The sequence below is a fragment of the Pteropus alecto genome, unplaced genomic scaffold (assembly GCF_000325575.1).
Source record: "Pteropus alecto unplaced genomic scaffold, ASM32557v1 scaffold50, whole genome shotgun sequence".
NCBI lineage: Eukaryota > Metazoa > Chordata > Mammalia > Chiroptera > Pteropodidae > Pteropus > Pteropus alecto.
Window position 1 is genome coordinate 7,435,443 of NW_006431918.1, and position 19,075 is coordinate 7,454,517.

At 37.8% G+C, this 19,075-nt stretch overlaps 1 protein-coding gene, 1 long non-coding RNA gene and 1 pseudogene across 2 annotated transcripts in view; 2 read left to right on the top strand and 1 right to left on the bottom strand.

Moving 5' to 3' along the window:
- The first annotated feature begins 571 nt into the window (after positions 1-571).
- On the top strand, positions 572-4,633 carry LOC112474112. Its single transcript, XR_003044287.1, has 2 exons — positions 572-2,043; positions 4,431-4,633. It is a non-coding gene; the product is annotated as an uncharacterized LOC112474112 (long non-coding RNA).
- Positions 4,634-7,474: 2,841 nt separating this feature from the next.
- Positions 7,475-19,075, top strand: part of SH3D19 (SH3 domain containing 19) — a 133,426-nt gene continuing 121,825 nt past the window's right edge. The window contains exon 1 of the mRNA XM_015585143.2: positions 7,475-7,718. The gene's annotated coding sequence lies outside the window, so the exon portion shown is untranslated. The remainder of the gene's footprint in view (positions 7,719-19,075) is intronic.
- Positions 13,456-19,075, bottom strand: part of LOC102894966 — a 14,334-nt pseudogene continuing 8,714 nt past the window's right edge.

Consider the following 19,075-nt stretch of genomic DNA (forward strand, 5'->3'; position numbering starts at 1 on the left):
GGAGAAGCTTTTCTATGTGGCTCCCTTTAGCCTAAGAGTTGGAGAATTAAGAGAATGTGTCTGTGCGGGAACAAATGGAGGCAAGAAAATGGAATGAAAGAAAAAAAAATGAGTGGAACTTGAAGAAATAGTCAATTCGATGCCATTAATAGGATCTTGGAACCTTAAAAATAATTCCTTATGCCAATTACTAGGACTTTTTGTCAGAATAAGGCATCGGACTCTCTACATGACCATCATCCATTTTGAAAATAATTGATAGTTTTGTTCAGTATAAATCCAGACCTAATGAAATGGGATATGAGTAAATGTTTCTTGCAAGAATATGAAAAAACTTTGCAAAATGTATCTCTACTGAATTACTGATTTAAACACTATAGGCTACCTTGGAGTCCTATCACCATCAGCAAAAAGCTTCACTCTTATGAGGGACTGTATTATGAAGAGCTGTATTGGAGGTCAGAATAGATATGATCCAGGTATAGGTGTATCACTTAGTTGCAATATATGTATATTCCAAGGCTGGTGGAAGTGGCATTTTTGTAACTTTTTTTTTTTTTTTTTTTACCAGTTTCTTAATTTCTTAAGGCTGCCAGAAACTTTTCTAGGTTCTGTGATAGTATTTTGCTGAGACTTGACATTGTGTACTTTTTCACTCAGAATTGGTGTTTGCATTTTCTAACCATTTAATGTGTCCTATCTTCATTGAGTGGTGAGGGACAGAGATACTAAGCAGTATGTAGAGGGTTAACCTTAAAATTACTGGTCTTCTTTTGGGATACGTTATTTAACAGTTTACATTTCTTTACAAGCTGTGCTCCTCGTTCCCCTCATTACTTATCCTGTTTTTCAGACACCATTGCATTCCTTACCAAGCTTGGGCATTTGTTACTTATGTTTGTACTGGACGTTGTTCTCTCTCCAAATGAAAGTATGAACTGACCCAAAGGCTTAGAGTTTCTTCTAAGTTTTCTTTATAGTCTTCCACTTTCCTATTCAAATCTCATTTCTCCCTCCTTCCCCTATCACTTTACAATCTAAAGATTTTCTTTTTCTTTTATCTCGCTTAGCTTGACAACATACATTTGGGGTTTATGGACTTGAGGGAGTCTGTGAACTCCTTCTCTCCCTGCTAAATTTATGTGTGATGGTGGAACTGTGTTTATTTTTGCAATGTACATTCAGAATAGTGTATAAAATCTATAAATTATGAAATATATGCATACCTTGGAGAAATTGCAGGTTCGGTTCCAGACCACTGCAGTAAAGTGAGTCGTAATCTTTTTGCGGGTGGAAGGTTCTCTCCAATTCGTAAAGAACACCGTATCTGTAAAGCACGATAAAGTGAAGCTCAATAACATGGTATATGTAAACAGTGCCCGAGTCAAAAATAGGACGTTGTCAGTAACCTAGAAACAGACTCTGAGGATCCCTTCTCCTTCCATGTTTTTGACTTTTTAAATTATTATTTCCTTGCTCTTCTGTACAAGTTTTACCTGTATGCACATATATAACATATGCATCCCTTTACGATATTATTGAGTTTTACCTATTTTACAAGTTCATGAGTGGAATTATCCTGTATGTATTCTTTAGTGTCATGCTTTTTTCATGCAATATTAAGTTTGCAAGATTTACCCAAATTATATGTAGCTGTAGTTTATTTTCATTGTATAAATATATCATACTTTTTGTCTGTCACATTTTATTAATTTGTTGGAGTTCTTTACACAAGAATCTCAACCTTTTTGGTTGCGTGTGTTGTAAATAAATATCTTCCACTCTGTGGCTTATTTTAAAATTTTTCTTTATTGATTTCTTTTGATGTGAAATTCTTAATTATAATGTAAGTGTGTTTATGAATCTTTTTTTTTTGTTATAGTGTCCCTCCTCCCCCTCACTGTCCTCCCTGGTTAGGAATGCTTTCCGTACCCCAAGGCCATGAAGATATTCTCCTATATTGTCTCTTAAAAGTTTTGTAACTTTGAGAGAGATTGTAGCATTCATCAGACTCTCAACCAGAACTGAGAACCTCTGACTAAGGTACAGCATTTTTATATTGTTTCTCCAAAGAGCAGGGAATACAAAGTTCTAGGTCCTACCCTAATCACCTGGAGTAGGCATTTGATAGGATTTAATAAATACTAAACAGATTTACTCTTTCTATATGTTGGTGTCTTTACAGTAAACTCTGGAAGGACTGATATAACTTCTCCGATGTGTTTTCAGTAAAGTAATATTGTCAGTATGAGGGCACAGAATAAAATTTGTTATGTTCACTATTAACCAGGTGCTTCTTATATGTTATACCCTGTGAGGTAGGTATTATTTTCTCCATTTTATAATTGAAAAGATTGAGGCTCGGAAATATTTAAACAACTTGCCCAAGGTCCCCTCAGCTAGTAAATGGCAGAATGGGGACTTGAATCCAGGTCTGACCTGAAAGTTCACATTTTCCCAAGCTATCCCACTGGCTGCTAGTAAGAGTCAATTGCTATTAATGCTCCACACATTTATACCTGTATGTTTCTTGTTATATATTTAGAAATACTTTACATCTAGTGTTTTTCTGCTTAGGCAGGGCTATCACAGTCTTATTTAACTTCATTCCTAAAAAAACACCCTGAGAAGAAAGGATACTTTTTATTATTCTCATTTTAGAGATGAGTAAATTGAGACTCAGAAATGTTGAAGACTCAATCTAAAATAACACAGCTAAGTATAACTACACCTCAGTTACCTCTATTGTGTTTCAAGTCATAAACTATAGTTTCGTTGATTCATATAACATATGGCCCAGAGTTTGTAGCTCTTATAAGTTAGGTAGTTTTAAAACTGCATCAATTCTTCTAGGCCACCATCTTACCATTATTGTTATTAGAATTCCAAAGTTTTCTAATTTATTTTGATAAAGTTATTAAAAGTCTCATGAAACTATAGACATATTTTTACATTGTTTAAAAATCCTGCATTCACCAGGTTCTTTAAAACCTGTCTAGTTATCCTCATCAATATAATGTATGCAAAATGGTACAGACAATACAGGGAATACAAAGATATATATTTAAAAGCATAGTTTCCATGCTTTTAAAGAACACATCATAGAATTAGGGAAGGTAAGACTAACGGACTTAAAGAAGATAAATGAGGATATAAAGTAGTTTGTGGTGACTATCAACTGGACTTTAGCTTAAGAGAACAGACCATCTTGGTTCATTTCTCAAATCATCTCTTACTGTGTGACCTTGGACAAGTAACCTAACCTCTCTGTACTTCCATTTTTTATTTGTTAATATGAATAAAATCTGTTACATAGGTTTTGAAGATTATATGAGTTAGTATACATAATACCCTTAGAAAACAGCTGGGCACATAGTAAAGTTATTAGCATTTATTTATGTTGTTAACCTAAGAATAAAAGGCTAAAGTGAGAGGCAACAAACATTTATTTGAGATCCAAAAATATAGCTATTTGTGAAGCACAGATGCAGGTGGAAAAATCCGAGTGGTGTTCCGATTATGAAGTGAAGGCAAGGGGGTTTTTGTAAGAAAGGGAAGGGGAATAACTACATAAATAGAAGGAAGGAATTTCCATTGGTGTTAATAAATCAAGGAAGGAATTTCTGTAGGTGCAAATAAGCTAAGTTATTCTTTAGTTATACATGGTGGTGCTAATTCTAAAAAATGTCTTTAATTTTTAGTCTTATAGTCATAACGTCTGCTCTCCTGGTAGCTTTGCAAACAGTTCTTTGGGATACAATATTGTTTTGGCCCAGTTCAAAGGTTATTTTGCCCATTTAAGCATTCCAAAGGTTTGAGGAGTAAGATGTCAAGGCAGTTCCTCTGGAATGGCAGCTCCAACTCCATTTTGAAGTGGCTCTGTTTACATAATTTTTCACCTGTGTGTCTGATTGAGGTGCTCTATGACTAAAACTCATTCACACTAGACTATCAATAGGTATAAAGAACTAATATGAATTTCTTTACGATTTTGGAAATGGAGAGGAAGTTAGACTAGGAGAGGAATTTAGAAAAGTGCTAGACTAGGATAATTAAATGAGTTAATACTTATTGTATACTGGGTATCAGGTACTATTCTAATTGTTTTACAGTATTTTTCTCATTTTAGTCCTCACACTAGTCCAATGAGGTAGATGTGACAAACAGATGAGGAACCTGAGGCCATGGGGGGATAAATAATCTACTCAAGATGACACTAGGAAGTGACACAATAGGATTCTGTGACAGAAACTCCTGCTTACCTACCCAATATTCTCTTCCTTCTTCCTCAGTCAATGGAACCCTGTATTGCAGACTGCAGAGATGCAAGTAGAAGTTGTTGAGTGGGGTTTCTAAGAAAGCTCTTTAAAGAGGACTCAACTACATAGAATATCCCTTTGCTTTTGTCATTTCCTTCTCCCTCCTACCAGGAACAAGGATGTGTAGATCACAGCAGACATCCTGGGCCATGAGGTTACCTTGAGGATGGAATCCATGTACTGAGAATGGTGGAGCAGAAAAGTAGATGGAATCTACTTTTGCCAGTGATAAGAGAGTCATCATCTGAGCTTTTGATTACCTGCCTCCTCCTTTATTTGAAAAAATAAATAAATAAACTGTCTTGTTTAAGCCACTATTATCTTATAATCTCTATAACTAGCAGCTGAATGCACTTCCTAACTGATACAAATTCTAATGTAATCTTGTTTCTCTCTCTTTACCACCAGGCTATAATGTATTTTGTTAACCTGAAGTTCCCTTAGGGTACCTAGATTCTTGTTGCTACTTTGAACTTTATTATAATGTGACCTTGGACAAATAACTTAGAGTCCCTCCCCTTTTTTATTTGCATCTTTTGAAAGAGAATTATTCATTCTCTATTTGACATATTTATTATGGGGAACATGCTTGTAAACTTCAAGTTCTCATGTGTGATGTACTGAAAAGGAAATCTATAGAATCTGAAAACAGTTTTTTGTTTTTGTCACTGCCTAGTGCCAGGTTTGAATACTTCTCAGCGAATACAGATTGTAAAGGGGTTGATTTTGTCCCTACTCTGATGCATATGAACAGATAAAAACTTGCAATTGCTCTGAGCCCTATCATGCATGCTATGGCTGCTGCTTGGGATTCAGAGTTCATTTGTTTTCAATATGGCTGCTTTTATTGTTCCAGAGCAGTTTCCTGAAGATATATTAATCAAGGAATTGCTACACTGGAGGATAGTTAAATGCTTTTTCCGTGAGAGCTGGCAAAGAACAAGGGGCACAGAAGAAAATGTTTGCACAGCATATGGAGAATTAGTTTTTCAGGCAATATCACTATTTTCAAATAGTCCTTTTACACTAGTACAGGGTTGTTCACAAACACACATACAAAGAACAAAAAATGACAACAAAAAAACATGGCGGGCCCCCCAGCATGGGGCCACCCATGTAAATCATTTCTTCTTGACTCGTCACCGCACCCCTAGTTTCTCTATTTCCTCAGAAGGACTCCCCCTCAACACACACTACTAGTTCAATGGGGATAACTGGAGCTATCTGGAGATTACTAGGTAGATTTATATGTGTTACTCAGTTGAGGTATAACTTGGAGACGCAGTTTATAAATGAAATTCATTTGGAATAAGCAGTAGTATTGCAAGTTTTAAAATGTACAGACTTTCATTTGAATAGTACTCTTAATTAGATGCTTAATGTGAAAAGCCTAGTATCACAAACATGATCTCTTATACTGTTCTATTCCTGTTTCTTTTTCACAGGAAATTTCTTGAGATATTCAACTTCATAGCATGGTGTGGAATTTTTCACAATTCTGTAGCAATGGAACCTCTAAAAAGTAGTTTTCAAACTTTAATATGCTTACAGATCACCTGGAGATCTTATAAATATGCAGATCCTGATTTAGTAGGTTTTGGGTGGAGCTTGAGATTCTGCATTTCTAACAAGTTCCAAGTGACGCTGTTGCTGCTGGTCCCTGGCCTACACTTTGAGTCACAAGACCCTCAATTACCTCTACCTTAGTGCCAGGGTTCTAAATGCTACTGGGCATCAAAATCAATTAGGGAATTTAAAAAAAGACATGCTCATGATTTCCTGATTAGTAACTTTTGTAATAGTTGCTGGGGAGCTGGATTTTTTTAAGTTCTACGTGAGGTAAGATTGGCTTAGATTTGTTAAAAATGTGATGTTGCGTGGTTTCAGTGTGATTTTTTGTAATCTGAATTGTTATGCTTTTCCATCATAAGTTGTGTTGACTTTTAGTCACACTCAATAGAATCCACCATGCATTTTATACATGGATTTTATTCAACCCCTGTGTTATCTTATAGCCTAAGAAGGCTTCACATTAGAATGGTATTAGAAGCTATCACTGAAATAACTGAAAAGCAATGTACATTATAGTTATATTATTTCAGATTGTAAGAAATAGAGGCCTGTTTTGCTAACTTCAGCTGATGGAGGCTTATTATAAGGATGCTAGGGTAATTTGAAAGACAGGAAGTGTCTTCAGAAGTCATTTGGATATAATAGCTCTAAGAAACTGATAGCAATAGAGAACATTCCTTTCTAAGTTGGGACGACTGCTACTCTCTCTGTCAGTGACACCACCATTTTTGTGACTCAGTTTACCTTGGTCTGCTTCCATGGCTTCTGAAGTTACTGAGTAACTGGCTCTCCTGTTTTTCTTATTGTCAGCCTCCTCAAGAAAGATGCTCTTAAGTAGGCTGTCCAGCCACCATCCTGCAGAGTGCCCCTTTTGGGCAGGGTTCAAATGCCAGTTTACCATAGAGGCCTATGACAAACTATACATAGTTACCTTTTCAGACCTATCCCTGGTCTTTTTTTCCTGGGAGAGGATTGTAGGGTCCTGTGGCACCCACCTGGCTGCCAGCATTCCAAAACTGGGAATCACCAGCAGCTGCTTCTGTCAAATGGGACTTTGGGCCTGCAGGCCATTAGAGGTTTCCTAGAATGGAAAGATGGTAAAATTGGCAGACTCCATGCTTGGTCCTGAACACTCTAACTTTCAGTAGTGAGTTCCATGAGGGAAGAGACTTATTTTGTTCATTGTTATAGCTCCATAATTCAGAAGTGTCTGGCACATATAGTCAACACATATCTAGCAAACAGAATAGAATTTTAAAAAATGATTTAATGTAGTCTTTTTTGTTAGCTTGATTACATTTTATTGTAACCCAAATCCTTATATACACAATAATGGAAAGCAAATTTCTATTCTGCCCATGGCTTACCCTGTTGAGAAGAAACAACATGTTGTGATACATCAGGACTTCACATATTCCTGTTTTCTTTTCAGTCTTGAGAGCTTTAGATGTTTGCCACTTGGCGCCATCAGTGCAGTTGGTGCCAGGCTTCTGGTTGAGGGGGCAGCAAATGAAGGCCAAGTCCAGTACTCAGTATCATTCCAAACGGTGTCCCTTCAGGGTCGTCTTGCCCTGGGTGGTGAAGCTGCTCCGCAGGGCCTCAAACTCCTGGGCGCCGAGGTCCTTACTCTGGTAGCATCGGTCCCCAGCAGCCTGCCCCGCGCCCTTGCGCCTGCGCCTGCGCGCCACAGCCGTGGGTCACGCCTTCTCGGTGTGAGTGGCTCCTCCTGGCCCGAGGGCGCCGCCATCTTGGATCCCAACTGTGTATCCTTCTCATGCTTAACCGCCGAGTTGGTTATTTGGGCGAGAAGAAGAGGCTAATTTTCAGGTAAGAAGAGAAACTTGGAAGATAAATGTCGCCATTAGTTGCAGCATCTGCTTCCTCGTAAAACCCCAAATCCTATCTATGTGGAATGGTGTGGAGGATGGCTGCTAAAAGATGTTTCTGAGGAAGGATTGACCAGGCGTAGGATCGATGGCATGTAGTGCCACAGAGGGACAAGTCCGACGTTTCTAAGGTTCCCTGACTTGGAAAAAGGAGACTGTCATTTGACAGCCTCTCCAGGATAATACCGAACATTTAGTATTAAGCCTTAATTAGAATGCATTTATTATTAGTGTTAAATATAATGTTGGTGCTTATGTAGCTCTTAAGACAAACCTCTCGATACTTCCTCGTGCGCAAGGATTTTGTAAACCTTGTAAAATGTAACATGGAATGATAACCTCATAGGTTTCCAATGAAAGTTTAATGAAGATATGAAGAGTTGGGAGTTTTAATTCCAATATTCTTTCATTCTTTGGTCTTTTAATTGGAATCAAGATTTCTTACTACTGTCGTAGGTTTTTTTTAAAGTACCAAGTTTTAGCATGTCTGAACATAATATTTTATTTCTCAGTCACCTATTTAGTGCTTATATATGTTGAGAACTTATGTAATTCTAACAATACAGAAAAACAGGTTTTGTTTTTAAGATAAGAAAAATGGAGCAAAGAGAAGTTGATTGGAGCTGGGATTTGAATTCCTGTAGACTTTTTCTCTTAATTTTTAAATTTACATAAAGTAAAATTGACTTCTTTTGGTACATAGTTCTATGAGTTTTTTAGTGAGATATAATTGGCATATAACATTATATTAGTTTCAGGTTTACAGCATGATTCTATACTTACATATATTGTCAAATGATCACCAGAATAAGTCTAGTTAACAGATGTTGCTGTACATAGTTGCAAAATTTTTTTCTTGATGAGACCTTACTAAGTTACTAAGATTTACTCTCTTAGTAACTTTCAAATATGCAGTACAGCATTAACTATAGTTCTGTGAGTTTTAATACATGTATAGATTCATGTGACCACCACCATTGTCAGGATAAAGAACAGTTTGATCACCCTGAAATTCCCTGTGCTGCCTCTTGTAGCTAAACCGTCTCTAAACCCTTAACCCCTAGCAATTAGTGATCTGTTCTCTGTGTCTATAGTTTTGCATTCTCCAGAACTTTATGCAAAACCAACGATGTATGATAGTTTCATTTGCTCTATGTCCTCACCAGCACTTGATATTACAGGGTTTTATTGTTCGTTTTTGTTTCAGCCATTCTGATAGTGTGTAGTGATATTTCATTGTTCATTTCCTTAATGGACAATGATGTTGAGCATATTTTTATGTTAATTGCCATACATATATTATATTTGGCAAAGAATGTTCAAATCTTGGCACACTTTAAAATTAGGTTGTTTTCATACTATGTAGCTTTTAAGAATCCTTTATATATTCTACATTTAAATCCTTTGTTGGATATGAGATTTGAAAATACTTCTAGGCTACAGCTTATTTTTTCTTATATTAACAGTGCCTCTTCGAACATATTTAAAATAGCAGATCTATAGTCTTCTCTAGTAAGTCCAACATCTGGGCTTCCACAGAAACCATTTATATTACTTTTTTTTTTTTTTTTCTGTGTGGGGCCATACATTCTTGGTTTTGTGCATGCCTTGTAGTTTTATGTTGAAAACTGGACATGTTGAATATTGTAGTGTAGCAGCTTTAGAAATTAGATTCTTCCTCCTCCCCAGGGTTTGTTATTACTGCTTATTATGGTTGCCGTTTGTTTAGTGACTTTTCTAAACTAATTTTGTAAAGTATATTTTCTTTGCAATGGTCGCACTGAAGTCTCAGTTTCGTTAGCTTCGTGGTGAGCTAAGGATAGGACAGAATTTTCCTTAAATGCCTAGAACCAAACCAAATAGCAACAACAAAAGCAACCTCCTGGTCTTTGCAGAAGGACTCTGTGTATCATTGCACACTTTCAACATTCCGCCAGGCAGTGTGCAACTTCTCTTAGCCTTCACTCCCTGCTTGTGTGGATCCTGAAGGTCAACCAGAGGTGAGAGCCTAGAGCCTTCGCAGATATTTTTTGAGCATGTTCCCACCCTGGGAATGCACATAGTTTTCTCGATATCCAAGGAATACATGGAAGCTTTTCAAAGCCCTATTCACCAGAGCATTTTTATTCTCCAACCTTTCCTCCCAACCACTTTGGTTAGTCTGTTGTTTGCCCGAACTGTTATCTGTTGCCTCGTGTAGCACTAATATATTTATTTCCTTGTAAATATTTTCTGTAAATATTTCCAGCTTTAGCACTTGGAGAATTCTGAGTTAGGCGAGAAAAAGATGTCTTTTGTACCAGCGTTCCAGGGCACCACTAATTAGAACGCATTTATTATTAGTGTTAAATATAATGTTGAGTGCAGTGTTCCAGGGCAAAACAAATTATTACAATTCTTTGTGAATGAGATTGTTCTGCTCCCTTTCATACTGGTACTGGTACTAGGAAGGCAGGCTGTTATTTTCAAGGCTACCACTGAGCTGTTAAATGGGGGATAGGACCAGGATAAGTTAAAATGACACAAATTTCACGACTCTAACCAAAATCCAGTTAGTTTTTCATAAGTGTTTCACTGTACTTCACTGTCCTTCAGTGCATCAAATAATTGCTATAAGCTTTTTTGTTTCGTTTCCAGAGTTCCAAAAATGTTGATTCTGCAAGTATTTTATTGCTTTTGTGAAGGATGGACTTTTGGAGTTTCTTACTCTACTATTTTTACTGATGTCACTTAAGCATTAGGATTTAAAAACTGATTAAGATTGTGGTCTTTATGAGCAAATTGGCCCAAATTTTGCCGGTAAAATATGAAAAGAGAAGAAATGGATACTGTTGCTCATTTTCAAAGTGTTTGCATGTCCTACAGGAGCATTATCAAGGCATTTCAGCAGCGTCATTCATTTGGTTATAGTGCACGGGCAGCTTGCTTTTCTCATTTGTAGGCCACAGACAACCCTTAACCTCTCTGTTGCTTTTAAAAACATGATTTCCAAGCGATATCTGACCAGGGAACTCCAGATTCCTCTTCGTTGTTAATTGTGGCTCAGAAAGTAGCTGTATTGCACTGTTCTGATCCAAAAGTTATATGTCAGCACTCGGAGGGAATGGATTTGAGGAGGGCATGGAATGTATCACTTTATATACTTCTGTATTGTTTGAGTTTCCTCCAATGAGTATTACTTTGGAAATTAAAAAAAAGAAAAATAAATTTAAAATACCATGAGAAATAATTGTCTGCTGGTCTAGTGTATTTGTTGCTTATATTATGGCATTTTTTAAAAACATGTTTTGCCTAAGATAAGTTATTGCAGTGATCATAGGAAATGCTCTCCTGTTGATAAATGATTGATAAAATGTTTAAGGAAATTATAGTAGGAAAGAGGTATATAATTGTGTTTTCTCTGAAGATTATTTTTCAAACATTGGCTAATTTATCATTTGTTCACCTGTTTGGTTTTATGACAGTCACTTGTTTTTAAGAAAGGCATAAACTCTTGAAAAGCAAATCCTCATTTTTAATCAAACTGTTAAAAGCTGTTTAACATAATCAAAACCCACTTTAGCATTCTCTTCTAAGTCTCAGATTCCTCAATGATAGTAGGAAGGATTTAGACCAGAGGTCTGGAAACTACAGACTTGTGGGCCAAATCTGGCTCACTGCCTATTTTTGTAAATAAAGTTTTATTAGAACACAGACATGCTCATTCATTTACATATTGTCTTTGGCTTTTTTTGTGCTACGTTTGTGTGGCCCACAAGCCTAAAATATTAACAGTCTAGCCCTTTACGTAAAAAGTTTGCTGACACCAGAAAGTCAAGTTTCCTTTCAGGTTCAAAATTCTTCATTTTAGTTTTGGGATACTTGGGCCAACTTTTTTTTCCCCCCATGGGATTGCTTCTTAGTAAATCACCAGAAAATTCTACTAGAAACGGGGAAACACAAGTAAATCACACATTGTTATTTGTTAGACACCTATATCCCTCATACAACAGTTATGCAGCTGGTGAGCCACAGCTCAGTCTTACTTGTCCTCTTCATTCTGGGATCTCAGCTAGGTATTGCTGAATGAGCAGTACCTCTCTGAGAAAAAGAGCAATGGAAAAACCATGTGCCAGCTTTTAAGACTTCTGCTCAAAAATGGCATATATCACTTCTCACATTTCTTTGGCCATCTTGATGTTAGTGGTTTAGAGAATTGTAATCTTTTTACAGGTAGTCTTGCAAGTCACGTGGTAGTTTGGGTGAATAGTCAAGTCCTTCCACACAGAGGGCAGTGAATCAGTGGAAAATAACATCTAACACAGCCTCTTTAAAAGGTTCTCCCTAATGTGAGCAGACTGAAACTAATGACAAAAACTTGGTTTTAGAATTCTTTGTGTGTTATTTTTCATGAACTCTGTACAACTAATAAGTAACTAGAATTTGGCCCAGTAAGCTTTTGGAATATATTCAGATTCTTTCAACTTGCTTATTTAATATACATTCAGTATAAGAATGTAATGTCTGGATTCCTTCCTCATAGACTTTTGATGCCTTTAACTTATATTTCTCATCCCTAAGCTATCTTCTCCAAGGTTCCATATGTCACTAAATGACACAACTCAAGTTGCCCAAGCCAGAAACCTGGGTGTAGTTCTTAACTTTCTCCCTCACCATGAGTACTTACATCTTATCAGTTACCAGATTCTGGTGAATTTGTCTCCTTTGTCGCTCTTTACTCTGTCCACTTCTCTCCGTCCTCATTGCTAACATCCCGGTCCAGGCGTCTCTCACCTTTCACAACAGTCTTGTAACTAGCCATTTCACCTCCTGACTTGCTTCTCTGTAATCCGTCCTCTGCACAACCACCAAAGTGATTTTTCTAAAGTACAAACTGATCCTGTTATCCCCCTGCATTCAAACCTTTCAATGTCTAACACATTGTATCCTCCCCTTAAAGCTCAGATTTCTTAACATGGCCTTTCACCTTTTTTTCTTTATTATTATTTTTTTTCTGGGAATTCCCAGGTTATCCTCTTATGCTTAGTTTACTTTCATGGCTATAAAAATGTAATTTTCTTCTAGAAAGATTTTTCCAGAGCATATTTTTTGAACTCACAAAGTATTTGGTAGATATTTTTCACTTGTAGAGACTCAAATGTTTGATGAAAAGTATTGTCCAAAGCAGTGTGCAGTATTGAGCATAGTCCAGCAATAGGATGCTTCCATCCTGATGCTCAATGTTAAAAGGGCACAGTTAAGCCAGATGAGCTCCAAAGAAAGGTAGATGACATTGGTTTTGTTTCACTTTCTCTGTAGCCTGTTTTTAGAAGTTTAATGTGTTCATTTTGGAACTAGTAATTTATTGGGCCTCTTTAAGTGAGCTAACATATAATTCTTTATGATAGCAACTCAGCAACTTCTGGACAGAAAGAATGTGAAACAAATGCATTAAAAAAAACACTATCTCAAAAAAAGATAAGGTTAAAAAATCTATACATTTCTACTAACATGTGAACAGGAGTCAGAGGCATATTGACACATCCTTAAGCATAAGGAGAGAGTATACAGGGTGAGAGTAAGGAACATACTATTACATGGTGATTTGAACTTTCTATGTTAGATATTTCTAACATTTTGATTTTTTTTAATAAGCAGAATTGGGAAAAAATATTTTAAGATTTTTTTTAAACGACGAGTTACTTGATTTCCTCTTCCTTGGTGAGCGCGTGGTCTTCTACCAGGATCAGAACGTGCTGCTTTGGGTTACTTATTCTGAAGGCTATGAATGTTGGGATTCTTGAACATCTTGAAATTACTTGAAGATGTGTGTGTGTGTATGCATGAGTGCTTTTTTTAGGTGTGGGATTTGAGTGATGTGGGGATGATCCATAATTCAAAGATTCTTACTATTTTATTTATCTAGTCCTGCCCTCTCTGAGCTCCAGACTGCCTACTCAGCACCATTCCTTGGATATCTAATAAGCATCTCAAATTTAATGTGTATATATTAGTTTCCTATTGCTGATATAACAAATTACTATAAATTTAGTGGTTTTAAACAACACGAATTTATTTTCCTACAGCTCTGGAGGTCAAAAGTCCAAACTTGGTTTCACTGGACTAAAATCAAGGTGTCGGTAGGGCTGCATTCCATCCCTATGCTCCAGGGGAGAATCACATCTTTGCCTTTTTTTAACTTCTACAGGCCACTTCACTCCTCGGATTGTGACCTCTGCTCCATCCTCAAAGCGAGCAGCATAGTGTTAGCACTTGTTTCTTCTGTTTCCATCCTATGTCTTCTGCATAGTCTCTGACTCTCCTGTATTCCTCTTAGAAGATCTGTGATTATACTAGGTTCACCCAGGTAGTCCAGGATATTCTCCCCATCTCCAGATACTAACTCAATCATGTGTGCAAAGTCTCTTTTACCAGGTAAGGTAACATATCCACAGGTTCTGGGGATTGTAACATGGACACCCTAGGGGGCCATTTTTCATACTGTGGATTTGCAAATCTGTTCCTTCTCTAGCCTTCTTCATTTAATAGTATGATCATTCTCAGGCCAATAACCTTGGAGTCATTCTTGATTTTTCTCTGAAAACATTTATCTCTACCATCCTGCTATCCCAATTACCATCTCCCTTCCTACCACCCACATCCAATTCATCAGATCAGTCCAAATCCAATCAAACTTATCTCAGTTCTACTACTGTATCTAGAATCTACCAACTAGATCTGGAATCTGTCCTCATCTCATTAATTTCCGCTAAAATCAGAGTGCCTCTAGTATTTTGGATCCCAAGGCCTTCATCCTATCCTGTTCTTTTCACTCTTGGGTATTCATAGATAATTATGATACAAGGCAGTGTGGGCTAGGTCTCATGAAATGGCACAAACTGCCACAGAATTAGATCTCAATCACTTTATTCCAAGCATAGGGAGATGAGAAGTGAAGATTAATGTGGTAGAAGACATTGTGGAGAGAATTTGGGTCAGTTGAAGATAATTATCCTGAAAGGCAATTAGAATTTCCTGTTAAAGAATTCAGTCTTATTTATTTTTATGACAGTGAACATTTCCTCTCAATTATTGAAAGTAGGGAATAAAATTAATCTAATCTCTGGTTATTTTGAATGACTCCTCTTTCTCCTTTCTTGAAGAAGGACTGTTTAACAAAATTATCAGGCAGTTGATTTCTAGTATGTAAATAAACTATCCATAGTCAAATTTGGTGGGGAGAACAGTTAGCTTCGGAATGAAGTCAAGCATCTGACTCACCATTGAAATGATGTCAAAATATAACCCACATTTTATCATTTTGCATACTTTTTCTGTAATGTCTCCACACTTTCAGGGTGACTACAATTTAATGAAATAAAGGAAAATAAATGAGTGATTACTTGAAATAGTTTGTTATGTGAATAGCAAGATGTAGCAATAACTATATAATTCCTTCTCCATTTTTAGGGTAAAAAAAATTGCTGATTGGATTTTCAGCAGCCTTAGTGTAAAGCTTTATTTGTTAAATGTGGCCTTAGCAAATCCTGCTTAATTAAAATTCCTCCAGATGTGAAAATGAAAATTGAAGCATATTAAATCAGATATTCCAAGGAATAAAGTATTCTGCAAATTAAAATTGATTTTTAAGGCAGAAATGTTGTTGAGCCCCCCTCCAAAATAGAGTGTAAAGATGTCCCTACTTATTTCCTCATTTGGTTCGTTGTAGTGTCACTGATTAAATTCATTACCAGTAAGTGCTTGACATTTTAGTTTTGTGAATATAAATGTGTATTGATTTTTCATTTCCTCCAGTTATGAGTTACCAGGTACTATATCTCATGAATAGGGTTAAACTTTACATTTTGTGTTTTACCAATTGAAATAGAAAATGTATGTAGCTCTTACTTTTGAAATACAATCACAAGAATTAGATCTTCAGAGAGCCCTAAATACACCACAGACTAGTCATTATTTGTTTAAGCAGGAGAAAAACGTTCCTGTTTATTTTTAAAAAACAGCTTTATTGAGATACAGTTCACATACTATAGTTCACTTATCCCCTCTTAATTTTAAAAACCAATTTCTGAGATCCTTCAGTGTGTTTTGCATATATTTACTGACTCTCTTTCCAATCAATGGACAAATAAGTGAGTTGACGTATATAAAAGAAGGGTATTCCAGGCACAGAGAACAGATAAAATAAGACTTTGAGGCAGAAATGAGATGAAGGAATGAGAAAAACATTGGGTAAGAAGAAAAAAACAAATAGGAAGTAAGGTAGGTATCTTAGTGATAAAGTAGATGCTATGAAACATGGACTTCTGCCTTTCTTCACCTCTTAATGTGGCCCTATTTTAAGGGATCAGGAGAACAAGAAACAGCACACAGCCCCATGGAATCAAACCTTACTGTCGTTAAGGGTACTGTGGCCCGTTAGTGTTTTTCTTATTAGCACATTCGTATCTGATTCTCATTCTCTCTGCTTTTTGTCTAACTCTGTGACCATTCCACCACCCTGTCCCTCATGGCCTCCTCATACTCCCATGAGCATCAGTATGGAGATTTCCTATTTTCTTCTCTGTTTCCCCTGCTCTCAGCCCTCCAGTGCCTTCTAATCTCACTGAGAATAAAGTTCAGAGCTCTTACTGAGGCCTGCAAGGTTCTACAGCACCTGCTGTTTCCTTCTTCGAAGGGCTCAACTCCCTGTTGGGTCTCAGCCGCTACCGTTTCCCGCTTTGCTCCGTGTTCCAGCATTGCCCTCTCTGTTGTTCCTCACGCACAGCTAGCATACTCTTCTCTCTACCTGAAATGTTCTTTCTCAGGGTTACTTTATTTTTTCCTTCTCTGCTTCATGCAGGCCTCTATAAAATGTCGCCTCCTTGGAGAAACTTCCCTGACCAGTTTACCTAAAGTGGAATCCCCCACCCTGATATTCTAGCTGCTTCTTCTGTTTTGTTTTTCTTTATCAGATTTTCCCATATATGACATTATAATAAACATTTATTTTGCACTTGGTTATATTCTCTCTCCCCCACTAGAATGTAAACTCCTTTAAGGCAGGCTTGCGTTTTGTATGTATTGCAATATCCTTAGTGCCTAGAATGGTGCCTGGAACATGGTGGGCACTTAGTACTGTTGAATGCATGCTGACATTCAGCCTTCCCAAAAGAAGGGATCTGTTGGGTTGTCAAATATTGAGCACATCTGTTGGGTAAGATGGGAGATCAGCTGCCCCACCACCCTCTGGGCAGCTGTTAAGTCAGGTGCTCGTCCTTTTATACTCAACCACTATTGTCCAGGGCAGTGAAGTCATGTGGTCCTCTTCTTTCAATATCCAGTTCTTTCCACTTGAAAGAGCTGGTCCCTCCAAAAGTTTTAAGTTTCAACACTAGGTTCATGAGGAAAATTTTGCCAATTCCCATGCTGTGGAACTGTTGCTTCCTAAGGGCCTGGGGGATGATAGGAGTTAGTATTTTGGCTTTCTCAACTCACAATGTGTGGGCTTTCTCTTCCTATTCATCTCTGCTTCTTAATTTTAGTCCGTCCTCTCTCCTTCATTTTCCTTTCTTGCTCCTCCTTTCTTTCCCTTGTTTTTTTTTTTTTTTTTTTCTCTCAGCTGCCATTTTGCTTTGCCCTTTCTGTTCTAGAGCTTGCTGAGCTTGATTTCTTGCCTCTGAGAAGCCTTTCAGTTTACCTGCTGTGTGTATTCTTTTTTCTTCATTGTTCCTTATGGCTGGAGAGATGTGAGAAACAGAATGGAGTTGAAACATTCTTTTCTCTCTTTATTCTTTTATCTAACTAATATTTGAAAACTTACTTTGTGTAAGACACTGTGCCAGGTTATTGGCTACCTCAGTAAATAACACCCCCATGTTCTTAGTTAGGGAGACGAAGGTACTGAGTGTTATTATTCATTCAACAAATATTTATTGAGATTGGGATACAGTAGTTGCCAAAAACAAAAATTCTTATTCTCATGGACCTTCATTTTAATGACAGACTACATTAATTAAACAGTTACACAAATGAATGTGAAGTTACAACTGTGTTGAGTCCTATGAAGCAGACCTCTGTAGTGCTGTGAAAATACATGTTCAGGGAATTTGTTCTGGTCAGGAGAGCTGGGGACAGCTTCCATGAGGAAGCACACGGTAAACTGAGATTTGAAGGCATGGTAAGAATTAACTAGGCAAAGGTAGGAGGAAAGAGGGAACAGCAGATGCAAAAGTCCAGTGCTGAAAGGGGGCTTGGAGCATTTGTGGAAGTGAAAGCAGATGGAGCAGGTTGGAGTGAGGCCGAATGAGGCTGAAGAGGCAGGATGGGGTCAAATCTTACAGGATTTTGTGGGTCCTGTTAAGGACTTCGGTCCTTATTCTATGAGCAATGGGATGGATGCAACTAAAGTGCTACAATCAGGGGTCCCACAAGGCCATCTGAGGTCCTCTATCACCTTATAATTACAAAGTCGATCTGCTTAGTGAGCTCAGATTCTTTGTGGACACTATCAACCACAAGACCTCTAATGGTTAGTAATTATGGTTATTATTGCTGCTAATGGATACCAGTTTTTGGAGCATCTATGCTGGCTGGCACTTGCTAGGCATTTTGTATACACTGTTTCTTGAACTCGCACAGCATTTTATAGATAGGGAAACCGAGTGTGGGGGAGGATCAGAAGTCATAGACCCAAATCCTAGGCTCTGTCCGTTGCATTTCTCCTGCTGCTTCTAGTCTGTGATTGTTTCAGGTCATCAACATTTCATGTGGTCCTAAAAGAATGATCAAGCCCAGGTGCCCAATAGTAGCCTCAGCAGAGCCTTGAGCAGCTTGAACTCAGCTACTTACAGTCTTTGATGGCAGCCTTGGTCTCTTCGGCATCATTAAAAAAGGAATAACCTGGGAAAGAAAAAGAAATTCACAAATCATATCATGCAATCCTGGTTTTCCCTGGCCAGGCCTGGAGAGGAGGTGCTGAGGAGAAGGGGAGCAGTTCCCCTCTGCGAGGTGCTTTTATTTCAGAAAGAACCTTGAAGACAATCTGGCCTTTATAGGAGCACCCTGAAGCCAGCCCCAAGAGGTGACAATCTCTTTGCTTTGAAAGGCCATCTGGAGAGAGCCCCCAGGCCAGGTGCCCCAGCAGCCTCTAAGATTCTGAGTGGGCACTGGCTTAGGAGTGAGTCCTGGCTTGGGGTCAGGAGGCCTGGGCTCTGAGCTGGGCTGGGCCACTGACCCCTGTGAGGCCTTGCCTAGTCACTCAGTCTTTGGGCTCATGGGACACAACCACCACTGAGCTCCCCTATGGCTGTACGAGTTTGT